This window comes from Podarcis melisellensis (assembly GCF_964234715.1).
Source record: "Podarcis melisellensis genome assembly, chromosome: 15".
Taxonomy (NCBI): Eukaryota; Metazoa; Chordata; class Lepidosauria; order Squamata; family Lacertidae; genus Podarcis; species Podarcis melisellensis.
In genome coordinates, this window is record NC_138532.1 from 37,933,090 (window position 1) to 37,947,186 (window position 14,097).

A 14,097-nucleotide genomic window follows, 5' to 3' on the forward strand; every position below is an offset into this window, starting at 1 on the left:
TACCTCAGGTTAAGAACTTAATTCGTTCCGGAGGTCTGTTCTTAACCTGAAACTGTTCTTAACCTGAAGCACCACTTTAGCTAATGGGGCCTCCTGCTGCCGCCGCGCGATTTCTGTTCTCATCCTGAAGCAAAGTTCTTAACCTGAGGTAATATTTCTGGGTTAGCGGCGTCTGTAACCTGAAGCGTATGTAACCTGAAGCGTCTGTAACCTGAGGTACCACTGTATAGCAACCTCAATCAGATGATTATCAGGAAGAAACCATCGCTGTTGCCTTGAAAAGCTCAGCTGTGACGCAGAGGTGCGCGGCAGCAGACCTCTCGGTAGGGGCATTAAGAAATTTGGTGGGAAAAGAGCTGACCTCTCGGTCACCCTCCCGAAGAAAGTGAGGCCCGGCCCACACCTGTTCAGACAGGCAAATCCTCTTTGCCAACAGTGGCGATGTTTGCTCTGGAGGAGGGCAGGTGAGATCGGAGGGGCAGATGTAGCCAGGTCATGCTGAGGTTACCAATTCCGCTGGCACCGTTGGCATTAGAGGCTTTGATAGCACAACAGCCCTGTTTTGCATGGGGGGTTTGTGTGTGTGTGTGTGTGTGTGTGTGGTGCTGGTTCATCACAAGCTGAGGTCGTGACCCACAAGTGAGTCAACAGATCTTGAAATTCTTATGCCCACCACCAATGCCCTCCTGGCCAAAATAAAACAAAATCATAGATCAAACGTAAGTGCTGATGGTTATTAAACCCAAGCAGGGTTAAAGAGAAATGATAAATATGCTTGGTTTGCAGAGGCAGAAGCAATATTTTGGGGTGGGAAAATTAAGGGAAAACTGTCCCCATTAAAATAGCCTGACGGGGATGTTGTATGCTGCCCTTTTATGGAAGAGAAGCCTGTGCTGTGTAGTGGTTAGAGCAGGACCTTAGAGACCAAGATTCAAATCCCCACTCGGTCATTAAGCTTATTGGGCAGCCTTTGGCCCAATCCTAGTTCTCTCAGCTCAGCCTACCTCATGGGGTTTTTGTGGGGGTAAAATGGAAAGCGGGGGGGGGGGTGTTGTATGTCACCTGAAGCTTCTTAAAGTAAAGGTGGGGTATGGAAGTCCTAAAGCAATAAACCCAGGAGGAAGGAGGGAATCAAATGGAGAATTTGGAAAGAAGACATGGCTGGCTGGCTGGAGCACTGAACAGGAGCGCTCCATGCTGCAACATTCTATTGCAGTGCCATCCTGTAGGGAAGGAAAATGACACATTTAGAATAAAAGAAGAGGTGCTAGTTTGATTAATGTTCAGTTTTTGAGACAAGGGTGGAAAATTACCTTTCTTAAATAGGAGGAAGGGAGAACAGAGATTGAATGACACAATTGACTCTTCCAGGCCATAGACAACAGGCCTCTGAATATTGTTGTTTGACTCCAATGCTCATCAGCCCCAGTGAGAATGGGAAGGTAAGAACATAAGAAGAACTTTGCTGCTGGCTATCATCTGGTGACGAGCCGTTTGAAAAGGACTGGAGTAAATTTATACAATATATGAAAGAAAATTGTAAACATTTGAAAACGTTTGCAGGTTTTACTTAAAATATTTTGTAATGTTGATATGTGGAACCAGTTTACAAACATGGTAGTAAATTTATTTAAGGATAAAAAGAAGGTAAATCACGTAAGATAGGAATGCTAAGACGAAAGTGTATACCTAAGAAAGCCAGGGAGTGGGGGGAGTTGAGGCTCAGGATGAGCAAAGATGTTTTGATTTCGTTGATATGTGACAAAGTATAAAATGAAAAACCTAATAAAAATTACTATTACTATTTTTTAAAAGGGAGCTACTTGATGGCAGATTTTATTACAGTATTATTTACTTGAGTGAAGTGAGAGCTGAACCATAAAGAAGGCTGATCGCCGAAGAATTGATGCTTTTGAATTCTGGTGCTGGAGGAGACTCTTGAGAGTCCCATGGACTGCAAGAAGATCAAACCTCTCCATTCTTAAGGAAATCAGCCCTGAGTGCTCACTGGAAGGACAGATCCTGAAGCTGAGGCTCCAATACTTTGGGCACCTCATGAGAAGAGAAGACTCCCTGGAAAAGACCCTGATGTTGGGAAAGATGGAGGGCACAAGGAGAAGGGAACGACAGAGGACGAAATGGTTGGACAGTGTTCTCGAAGCTACCAGCATGAGTTTGACCAAACTGTGGGAGGCAGTGGAAGACAGGAGTGCCTGGCGTGCTCTGGTCCATGGGGTCACGAAGAGTCAGACACGACTAAATAACAAATTAACTTGAGGCGCAGCAGGCAGCTTCCGGGCATGCATTGCAGGGAATAACAATACTTGAGGACTGGTACGGAGTTTTCCAGCATGCATTACAAGAAAACACAGTAGTAAAGGAGCGGCAGGGATTTTCCCAGCATGCACTGCGTGGGAGAGACTACGGGAGCAACTCGAGCAAGCGCTTCCAGTCATACCTTTGCAGGTCGGCTGTCACCAGCCTCTTTCCTTTGATGATGAGTCAGGTCAAAAGGGAAACAGTGCCATGACTCCCTTGCAGACAGCAAATACGTGCAAGTCCTTTGAAGTCTGCTGGGAGATTTGCTTAGCTGAATCCGCCTACTTGCCATGGGAGAGGAATGGAGAAGTCAGTTGCAGTCTGGCCCGGCTGCTAAGCCCCAGGGATCTGTGTGGAGCTGATGTCTGCAAAAGACCAGCTCAGCAGAGGACGGTAGGATCCGTTGCCGTTGAGATGTGCCACTGCGTTCCAGCTAGGGACAGGGAATTAATTTGATTCAAGCTTGCACTGAAAGGTGAACCTGCCAAGTTTACATTTTCCAAAACGTTAAAAAGGTAAAGGACCCCTGACAATTAGGTCCAGTCGTGGCCGACTCTGGGGTTGCGGCGCTCATCTCGCTTTATTGGCCAAGGGAGCCGGCGTTTGTCTGCAGACAGCTTCTGGGTCATGTGGTCAGCATGACTAAGTCACTTCTGGCAAACCAAAGCAGTGCACGGAAATGCCGTTTACCTTCCCACCAGAGTGGTACCTATTTATCTACTTGCACTTTGACGTGCTTTTGAACTGCTAGGTTGGCAGGAGCAGGGACCGAGCAACGGGAGTTCACCCCGTCACGGGGATTCAAACCACCGACCTTCTGATCAGCAAGCCCTAGGCTCTGTGGTTTAACCCACAGCGCCACCCGCATCCCGCTCCAAAACGTTATGTGAACTGAAACATAGCCACCCTTGGGACTTCACGCTTTTCCTGATTTTGCAAGGCACACAACATCATCCAGCCAACTTGCAGACAAATGAGTGCTCCTCTAATAGCTAACTTTGTGCAACCAAACTGGGACGAATGCTTAACAAACTGGTCATTTGGAAGCGACCTTACTTCCAAAGTTCTTACAAGCGTTGCATCGAAGCAAGTGTTTCCCTGTGCCTTCGAGTGCATTCTCGTGCCAAGCTGTTGCTTTTCCTCCTCCTCTTCCCTCCCCAATCCCTTTCCCCTTTTGTGACATGTCTTTTAGATTGCAAGCCTGAGGGAAGCGACCGTGTGTTTTGTTCTCTGCTGCAGAGCAGGGCAAAACTGCTTCAGAACAAATAAATAAAGAGGAACTTTGCACTGATCCCTTTGTGGAATTTAAAGCCTTCTGTCTGCCGCCTGCCCATCACTTTGGTTGCTGGCTCTCTTTCCTTGTGAGTCTTTCTCCTCCCCTCCAAGCATACTTGAAAGCTGCCTACTGTAGATAATCACAGGTGTGTCCTTCTGGGTAAACCTCATAAAACTTACCTCTCCAGTGCTCTCTGTTTACTTGGAAAAGACAGCCTTGATTTTCTCCTGGGACAGCCACCTAAGTTCTCTCACTGACCTTCCAGCTTCTTCTGAACCACACCAGATTTCTGTCCCAGATTAGCTGGGCAAGGAGAGGCTCGTTCTGCCTTTGATGGGACGGCTTTTTAAAAAATGAGGAGGTTTTTTCGGGGGGGAGACGAGAGGGAAGCATCTTCATTTGAGGGCCAGTTTAATTGCTTGACAGCTTGATGCTAATGAACATCTTGGGGAGGAGATCAGGAAGCAGCTATTGACTGGGATGTGTCAATCAACAAAATGTGACTCTTAAAAGTTTCCAAGGATCCATAATAAATAAATGTGGAAGGCAATGGGGTGTCCTGTTCTGAGCACCGCCTGAACAAGGTTGCGAAAGTGAGCCTCCCAAATGTACAGTGGTACCTCAGTTTATGAAAAACCCTGTTTATGAACTATTCGGTTTACGAACTAATGCAAAACCAGAAATTTACCTCGGTCTATGAACTTTACCTTGGTCTAAGAATGGAATCCGAACGGTGGAAGGGCACCAGCAGTAGGAGGCCTCATTAGGGAAAGCACGCCTCAGTTTAAGAACGGTTTCGGTTTAAGAACGGACTTCCGGAACAGATTAAGTTCGTAATCTGAGGTACCACTGTATTCGCATTGTAACTTATTATTTACAGTATTTTAGATTTGCATACAATGGTCTCGTTTTCCCGTCACAATTAACCGTGGTTTAAAAACAAGCTGAGGTTTGCAGAAGGCCTAATGGACCAGTGAGTTTGGCTGTTGACCAGGGACGTCTGTGAGCAGGATTCCTGTACTGCAGGGGGTTGGGCTAGATGACCCTCGGGTCCCTTCCAACTCTTAAGATTCTATGAAATCTATGGTGCAAATGTTCAGGGTGTGGGCACTGCAGGGCAAGAGCCGTAGCTCAAGGGTAGAGGTGGATGTCCCAATATGAATCCTCAGCATTTCCAGGGTGAATGGAAAATACTCCTACCTGAAACCCCTGGAATTTTGCTGCCGGTCAGTGTAGACAACACTGAGCTAGATCACAGAGCAACTAAGAAAGTGAATTGCTGTGTGGACGGCGCAGTATAAATCCACCACTAAATGCGCTTGCAGCCTCAATTTCAAGCAGATTCTTAGGTATGGCAGAAGGGATCTGAATTGTGGAAAGTTTTAGATTTGTCAAAGGTTGTGTGTGTGTGTGTGTGTGTGAGAGAGAGAGAGAGAGAGAGAGAGAGAGAGAGAGAAGAGGAATGGTTCATTATTCCGCAATTGTTCCGCTGTTTTGTACTCCTCTCTACTGGACACTGCTGGAGACAGGATACAGGGGAAGAAGGATGGGTTTGGCCTCCCTTGTTTTAATTCTTACCTCTGATGAAAAGCCCGCTGTGTTTCCTTTCCTGCCACCATCAGCACTTACTCAGCAGATTCCTTGAGGGCTGCCGCTGTATACAAACGAGACTCTCCCTTTTACATGACCAAGCATTCCCATTGTCCGCATGACCTTCCCAAAAGCTCTAGTCCTCAGAAATGGCTAGTTCCATCAATGATTGGCCACAAGACGGATGCTTCACATTCAAAGCGCTAATGCTCAGGTTAAACTGTATGCCGCTTGCAGCAGCAACACTCTTCCCTCCTCGAGTTTCCAGCAACTGGTGCTCAGAAGCGAACTGCCTCTGAGGGAGGCAGCCATCCTCCTGGCTGGAAGGTGCTGGTAGCCTTCTCTTCAATGAACTTGACTACTCCCTCCTTTAAAGCCATCCGAGTTGGCGTCCATCGCTGCCTCTCGTCCGGTGTGAGGGCAGACCATTTGATGGACAAAGATAACTGCTCCTCGGCCGATCTGCCTCTGTGTGCCTGCGTGTCCTCTGTGGCTACAACTGCATGTAAAGCATTATGACAGCCATTTTAAACAGTCATGGCTTCCCCCCAAAGGATTCTGGGAGCTGCAGTGTGTTAAGGGCACTGAGAGTAGCGAGGAGACCCATGTTTCCCTCACAGAGCTGCAATTCTGAGAGTTCCCTGGGATGAGGGATCGGTTGTTCAGCCCTCCTGAGAATCGTAGCTCTTTGAGGGAAACGGGGGCCTCCTCACTCCTCTTGGCATCCATAACAGACTATAGCTCCCAGAATCCTTTGGGGGAAAGCCATGACCTGATGCATACCTAAGGGTTGTTGAAACTGGCCCTCGCCGGGGGCGCAGGCCCAGGTAGGGGGGTCGCAAAAATTACCTTTCAGACCTATGGAGTGCATGACATATATGTGTGAGGCAACATATATGTCAAGATCAAACATGGGAGGAGCTTCTTGCCCTTCTGGCCCTTATAGCACAAAGGCGTGTGGATGTTTTCTGCCCTTCCTCCTCACCTTGCCCTCACTCTGGACACTTCAAGTGCTTGGGTCATGTAAAATGTAGTAATTCCTAATGTGTTTATTGCAGTAAAGTGATTTTTGGGGGGTGGGCGTGGGGGGACAATACAGATCCTTGCCAAGGGCACAAGACCCTCCATATGCCTCTGGCTAGGACTGCTTAAAGAGGCATCATAGTGCTTTAAATGTCTGTGTGTGTGAGAGAGAGAGAGAGTGGAGGGTAGCTGCCGCACGCACTTGGCCACACCTTCTGCCAGCATGTGGCCCCCAGAGGCTTCACCGGGGCCAAATGTGGCCCTTGGGCCACAGATCACTAGCATCTCCCTGTTGTTAAAAAATATATGACTGACCGCATGTCCATGTAGCAGTTTGAACACTTGGGGAGGACTATGTAAATGCTATTCTCATTAGCCCTCCCACTCAGCTAAATGAATTCTAGCTAATTGAGAGGGGGGAAACAAACAAAAAAGGACACTTATTTGATTTCAGACGAACTGAGGGAAGAGGGAACAGAATGGAGTATCATCTAAAAGGGCATGGCTGGCTGATTAAGAACCCTGAACACTCCACACTGCAGTGCTTTGATGCAGAACACACATAAAATCATAGAACTGTAGAGTTGGAAGTGACCCTGAGAATCATCACGTAGTTTTTTAGGACGATGACATGCACAGGCCCAAAATCCCTTAGTGCGCTTAGCAGAATTGAACCCAGGTCTCCTCAATCCCCGTCTCACCCTCTAACAATGTCATCACAATCCATTCGCGTCTTAATATGTACAGCAATTTATATCCTTCAGCCGGCGAGTTATAAATACAGAAGCGTTGCCGACTTGGCCGTGACCCTTGCTTAAACTGCATTCGCTGCTGAGCTTTCTAACTCTCCTCCTCAAATTAGGACGGCAGAGACCAAATTGACCCTTGAATCCAACCCCAACACGGGCAAGCGCCCCTCTCCTTTCTCCAGGCAATAAACGTGGGGCGATTTGTCTTCTTCAGAGGGACCAGGGCAGCTTGCTCCGTGGCCCACCTTCCAAAGGAAAGGCATGTTTCACAGGAGAGGAGATAGGGAGTGATGGAGAGAGACGGATCAAAGCAGCTCCTCCCGGGGTGGCGAGAGAGAAAAGGAGCCCTGCTTTGGATGAAAAAGGGATCCCGGTAGACAAACGAGAGGACGATTACAGGGCCCTCGGGAGAGGCAGGAGGTCAAGAAGTTGAGGACGGGTTGGCAACACGGGGAAACAGAAGGGCGAGACAATGGGACACCAAGTGGAAGCAGGGGGATGAATGGGACAGGCCTTGTTTCTTTGCTGACAAGAGAATAGAGGGGACATCAATATACACTGAGTGCCAAGGCCTGGGGTGGGGTTGCTGTAAAGAGATTATATGATGGGGGGAGACACAGCAGGGGTCAGAGGTCACCAGGGCAATGATGCAGATGAACTAGGAGAGTAGAAAAAAAGAAGTGAGCAGGATCTTGGAGGAGAAGGGGGACGGAGGAAGGAGATTGCAAAAGCACAAAAAATTCCTCCGTCTTTTTCACGTGCCATTGAATGCGAGGCCATCTCTTGAGCTGTTTACAAAACAGCAGCAATAATAATGATGATGATGATGTATTGAATGAAACTGGAAAACCTCAATAAGATCCAGAGCTACAATAGGGTACAGTCAAGTACCCCAATCAGCGGTGTACTTGTTGTTGTTGTTGTTGTTTAGTCATTTAGTCGTGTCCGACTCTTCGTGACCCCATGGACCAGAGCACGCCAGGCACTCCTGTCTTCCACTGCCTCCCGCAGTTTGGTCAAACTCATGCTGGTAGCTTCGAGAACACTGTCCAACCATCTCGTCCTCTGTCGTCCCCTTCTCCTTGTGCCCTCCCTTTTTCCCAACATCAGGGTCTTTTCTAGAGAGTCTTCTCTTGTCATGAGCTGGCCAAAGTATTGGAGCCTCAGCTTCAGGATCCGTCCTTCCAGTGAGCACTCAGGGCTGATTTCCTTAAGAATGGATAGGTTTGATCTTCTTGCAGTCCATGGGACTCTCAAGAGGCTCCTCCAGCACCAGAATTCAAAAGCATCAATTCTTCAAAAATTCCTTCCCTCTTCACCAGACACCTCGCCCAAATTAATCTGCAACCCAGTTGTAAATATCTTTACACTGAAATGCAGTACAAAAGGCCAATCTAGCATTCTTTAGTCCCAGATTGGGCTTAGCTCACTGTGAGAGCAGACCCACTTAAACCAATGACTCCCTTATGCCCCATTGATTTCAACGGGTCTCTCAGGCTGCAATCCTAAACCCAGGAGCACCCTATTAAATGCAACAGGATGTTTGGACACAGGCTGGAGAGGGCTGGTGGGAGTTGTAGTTCCAGACCTAGCAGTCACCAGGTTGGGGAACGCTGCACTAACAACTGTGGCATAATAATTGGGGTTGCCTCTATTAATCTGGTCCTCTAATGAGGGTTCGATACATAAAGGAATCTGTCTTTGAAAGCAGGTGTGGCTCACCTGTGGCCTTCCAGGTATGGATGGGCTCCAGCTCCCATCTTCCCCAGCCAGCATGGCCAATGGTCAGAGGTGCTGAGAGTTCCAGTCCAGGTATATCTGGAAAACCGCAGGCTAGCCACCGCGGCTAAAGGGTCCCAACTTCCTCTACAGAAGTTCTTTCAAGATTTGGTGTTTGGAAGGTGCGATGGATGACTGAAGAAGGATCCTGCTACCAAGGCAAGGAAGGAAAAACTCCAGGGGTGGGAGTCCGAGAGAAGAAATGGATGCTCCCAGGTGATAACTGGGAAGGTCCACCTCCCCCTTTTGCGTGAGGTAAGGGTTAATATTGTTGCAGAAAAAATTGGGCTTGGGCTGTGGTCTTTGGTTACCAGGTTGGGCGATTTCAAGTCTTTAAAGGTTCTTGCACACTTTTGTTCTTGGTCTCCTTGCAAGAGGGGGGAAACTGTTGCAACAGAAAAATGAAGATTTCCCTTGTTTTCTTTCTACTGGTTCCTGCCTCCATCTATTCTTCTCTGACCGGTTATGGACTTAAGGAACTCAGAGTCCCTTGGGGAGTCGGGCAGCAAAACCCAACCCCATTTTTCCCCCTACAAGCTCTACCCCTGATAGAGGGTTCTGTATTTTATTTCTCTCTATCTTCCCTCCTATTTTCCCCTCTTTATTTCCTCTCCCTTTCTTTTCTGCTTTGTTTCTTTTCTTCTCTATTTTTATTTATATGAGTTTGGTTTTTATCGTATGTTGAAAACTTTCAAGAAAAATTCAATTAAAAAAAAAGATTCGGCGAATGGAGAAGGAATTGCGCTTGGCTCTTCCGCTCTGCAACAACGTGCGCCGTATTGTTCGCCTTCTACAAAAAGGAAACAAATGATGAAATAAGAGGCGTCAGAAGGCTGCTTGTCAATGGAATCTACCCAGGCTGATTGCCACTGCCGATTGCCGTCCGGTGACGTTAATCAGCCTTGCATAACCTGCGCTGCGGCATGAAAGCAGGGCTTGTAAAATGGGGCCAGCACCTTTCGTTTCAGACTCTGACTCCCATCGGCCCCACGCAGCACACAGACAGACAGTGTGGCATAGCGGTCAGAGCACTGGCCTTTGGGAGACCAGGGTTCAAATCCCTACTCAGCACATGGAAGCTCAGTGGGTGACCTTGGGCCTGTCACTGGACTCTCAGCCTAACTTACCTCACAGGGTTGTTGTGAGGAGAAAACAGGGAGGGAGAAAGCCCTGTACCATCACTTTGAGACCCTAGGAGGAGAGGTGGGACATAAATATAATGTTATATAATAAGAGTTGTAAATCTGAGAGTGGTTTAACAATTTGTCAGCCACAGCTGACCAACGATTCAGGGCCCCTGGCCTTTTTTGTTTGTTTGTTTGATCTGCCCTAAGCACCTCACAACTATTCCCCAGTACTGAGGTGGGGAATCGGCTTTAGCCTGAGGGCCGAATTCCATCATTCAGGGGCCAGAGACAGAAAGTGGGTGAAGCTATGGGTGGGACTCACACCCTATGTATATTAAGTCAGTAGAGAGCCTGTCAGAGTGTTGGACCAGAGTTTGAATCCTCACTTAGCCATTAAGCTCGCAAAGTGACCTTCAGGCCGCTCACTGTCTCTCCACCTTACCTACCTATACCTATGTACCTACCTCACAGGGCTGTTGTGAGGATAAAACAAGCAAGAATTATCACTGTTCAAAGACACGTTCCAGCCAGGCAAAGGCTCTTGAGGCAGGGCTGTGACAGTCCCAAGGACCAGATGGAGAAGCCTAGAGGGCCGCAGTTGCCTCCAGACCTGAGGTTCACCATCCCTGCACTATAGCTTAACCTCTGTTACTCCTGTGAGCAGCGGCACAAGCTCAACGATGAGGTCGATTGTTCCATGAGAACAGCTTGAGCCTCGTGCCCCTGCATGTTGTGGGCACAAGTTACCGTTTGCCAGGTGCCCACCGCTGATGACTAGAGAGGAGCTGTAAAAAGTTCTCATGGGGCCGAGGCTTCCCGCCAAGAATCTCGCCCGACGAGTTTTGCCAGGGCGAGAGAGCTTACTCCCTCTTTCTTCATCGCTCCCATTGTTGGGGCTGCCCTCCGAGCCACTCAGCCACAGCTAATGGCACGCCAAGGCCATAAAAGTGTTCAGCATTTTTACAGTCCCACACTGGCGTTTGTGGCCTTTTGTACAACTCCGCAATTGCGAGTTCATCCAGCCGGCTGTGTTCCTTCATTTTTATCTCCCCGTCCCCCAGGAGAGCGAAAGCCTGGCAAATGCCCTTGCCTTGCTGCAGCAGATTCTCGTCGCCATATTGGCACATGTGTTGACATGACCTCACGCAAGGATGGCTGTAGGTCAGTGGGCAGAAATCCGTGTGTGTGTGTGTGTGAGTGAGTGGAGAGCCACAGGTTCAATCCCCAACAGCAACTCCAAGCTGTCCTCAAACCCTGGAGAACGGCATCAGGGGTGGTTTGCACCCATTGGAGCTGGTAGGGCAGGGAGACCAACAGGAGGTGGAGCCAAGGAGAGGCAGTGCAAGCCCTGATTGGCTGGAAGGAAGGAAGGAGGCTGGCTGTGGGCAGGCTGAGATTGGTGGGGCAGTGCCCCATTTGCCCTGAGGAAATGCTTCCTTCCACTGCAGCTGTTGGCTATCAACACAGACAGTGCTGAGATACATGGACCAGTGATATAACTCCGTATAAGGTAGCTTCCAAACAGTCGCCAGTCCGTTTGAGTTCTTTCCCTTCCATCTGAGCTTGTCCATCGCTTTGTAAGCTCCAAGTGCTCTCATTTACCAGGGGCAGACCCTGTCTGCTAATATTTCTCCCCGGTCAGTAGCCCTGTCTCTGTTTCTGACTTCTATGGATAAGGACCCTGGAGAAGCTTCTGCAAGCCAGAACCCACCTCGTCGGATGCATGAAGCATTATCCTCGTGGCGCTGCCAGACACGGACGATTTAGTGGCCCCCAATCATTGCTCTTCTGCTTTAATTTCAGGGGGAGGAGAGAAGAAACGAAGGCAGTGCTGCTTGGGTAGGGCAGGGATAAAGTGACCAGGATAGTACCTAGGTAGAATCATAGAGTTGGAAGAGACCACAAGGGCCATCGAGTCCAACCCCCTGCCAAGCAGGAAACACCATCAGAGCACTCCTGACATATGGTTGTCAAGCCTCTGCTTAAAGACCTCCAAAGAAGGAGACTCCACCACACTCCTTGGCAGCAAATTCCACTGTCGAACAGCTCTTACTGTCAGGAAGTTCTTCCTAATGTTTAGGTGGAATCTTCTTTCTTGTAGTTTGGATCCATTGCTCCGTGTCTGCTTCTCTGGAGCAGCAGAAAACAATCTTTCTCCCTCCTCTATGTGACATCCTTTTATATATTTGAACATGGCTATCATATCACCCCTTAACCTCCTCTTCTCCAGGCTAAACATGCCCAGCTCCCTTAGCCGTTCCTCATAAGGCATTGTTTCCAGGCCTTTGACCATTTTGGTTGCCCTCCTCTGGACATGTTCCAGTTTGTAAGTGTCCTTCTTGAACTGTGGTGCCCAGAACTGGACACAGTACTCCAGGTGAGGTCTGACCAGAGCAGAATACAGTGGCACTATTACTTCCCTTGATCTAGATGCTATACTCCTATTGATGCAGCCCAGAATTGCATTGGCTTTTTTAGCTGCCGCGTCACACTGTTGGCTCATGTCAAGTTTGTGGTCAACCAAGACGCCTAGATCCTTTTCACATGTACTGCTCTCAAGCCAGGTGTCACCCATCTTGTATTTGTGCCTCTCATTTTTTTTGCCCAAGTGCAATACTTTACATTTCTCCCTGTCAAAATTCATCTTGCTTGTTTTGGCCCAGTTCTCTAATCTGTCAAGGTCATTTTGAAGTGTGATTCTGTCCTCTGGGGTGTTAGCCACCCCTCCCAGTTTGGTGTCATCTGCAAATTTGATCAGGATGCCCTTGAGTCCATCATCCAAGTTGTTGATAAAGATGTTGAATAAGACCGGGTCCAAGACAGAACCCTGTGGCACCCCACTAGTCACTCTTCTCCAGGATGAAGAGAGGGAAATGCCTAGAGCAATTGACAGAGGCGGAACAGCCGTGCTATTTAAATTCCACTGAATTTAAGAAGTTGGGTGACCAGAGAAAACGTTGGGAGGGGCTCCACTCCACCCTATATGCACGGTTTGACACAGAACCGTAGAATTGTAGAGTTGGAAGGGACCCTGAGGGTCATCTAGTCCAGCCCCTTGCAAGGCATGAATCACAGCCATAGAATCCTTGACAGATGGCCATCCATACTCTGTTTTGAAACCTCCAGCAAAGGAGAGTCCACCATCTTCCGAGGGAGTCCATTCTGCTATTGAACAGCTCTTACTGCCAGAAAGTTCTTCCTAATGTTTAGTTATAATCTCCTTTTGCGTCATTTGAATCCATTAGTTTGGGTCCTATCCTCTGGAGCCGTAGCAAACAAGCTTGCTTCCATCACCCACATGAAAGCCCCTCAGATATACAATGGTACCTCGGGTTGCAGACGCTTCAGGATACAGACTCCGCTAACCCAGAAATAGTACCTCAGGTTAAGAACTTTGCTTCAGGATGAGAACAGAAATCATGTGGTGGCAGCGCGGCGGCGGCAGCAGGCCCCTTTCGCTAAAGTGGTGCTTTAGGTTAAGAACAGTTTCAGGTTAAGAACGGACCTCTGGAATGAATTAAGTTCTTAACCCGAGGTACCACTGTACAATGATGGCTCTCCTATCACCTCTCCATCTTCTCCAGGCTAAACACTCCCTCAGCCGTTCCTGACAAGGCTTGGTTTCCAGGCCCACAAGTACGTACCTTTATCAAAACAGGTGTTAGTCACTTTGATGCAAAGTTTTAAGGATGTTATCAGTCCCTGTTATGTTGGCTGCTTTTAATAACCGTCCGGCCTGATGAAAAATGCTGTTGCCGTTTCCCTCCCTTACAGTCTGGGACTTTCTGATTAATGGTGCCCTTTACGGCCAACCTTTTGACTTTTCTGTGCGTGTTTGTGTGTTGGGAGGGGGCCCAGAGCACTGATAAGAAGGCCCTGGGTGGGCACGGCACCCAGAAAACAGTTTTCCTCACAACTTTTTTCTCCTTCTTTTCCATTGCAACGATTCCTTGCTACCCCCTTCTATTTTCTTTATACAGGAAACAAAGAAAGGACACTCCAAACGAATTCTGCTAGGGTCATTAGCTGGCTCTCACTTGCCTGATCTTCATTTAGACGGCGGTGACTAATGGCCGTTGTGAGGGGTAAGGAAGAAGAGAAGGGGCATTTGTGTAACAAAGATCTATAAATCATCTCAGAAGCGCAGGGAGGATCCATCACTCAACCAATAAAATCTATTCAGCGGGACAAAGAGAGGAAGGGAATCCCGGAATATTCCCTCATCGTCAGCTGT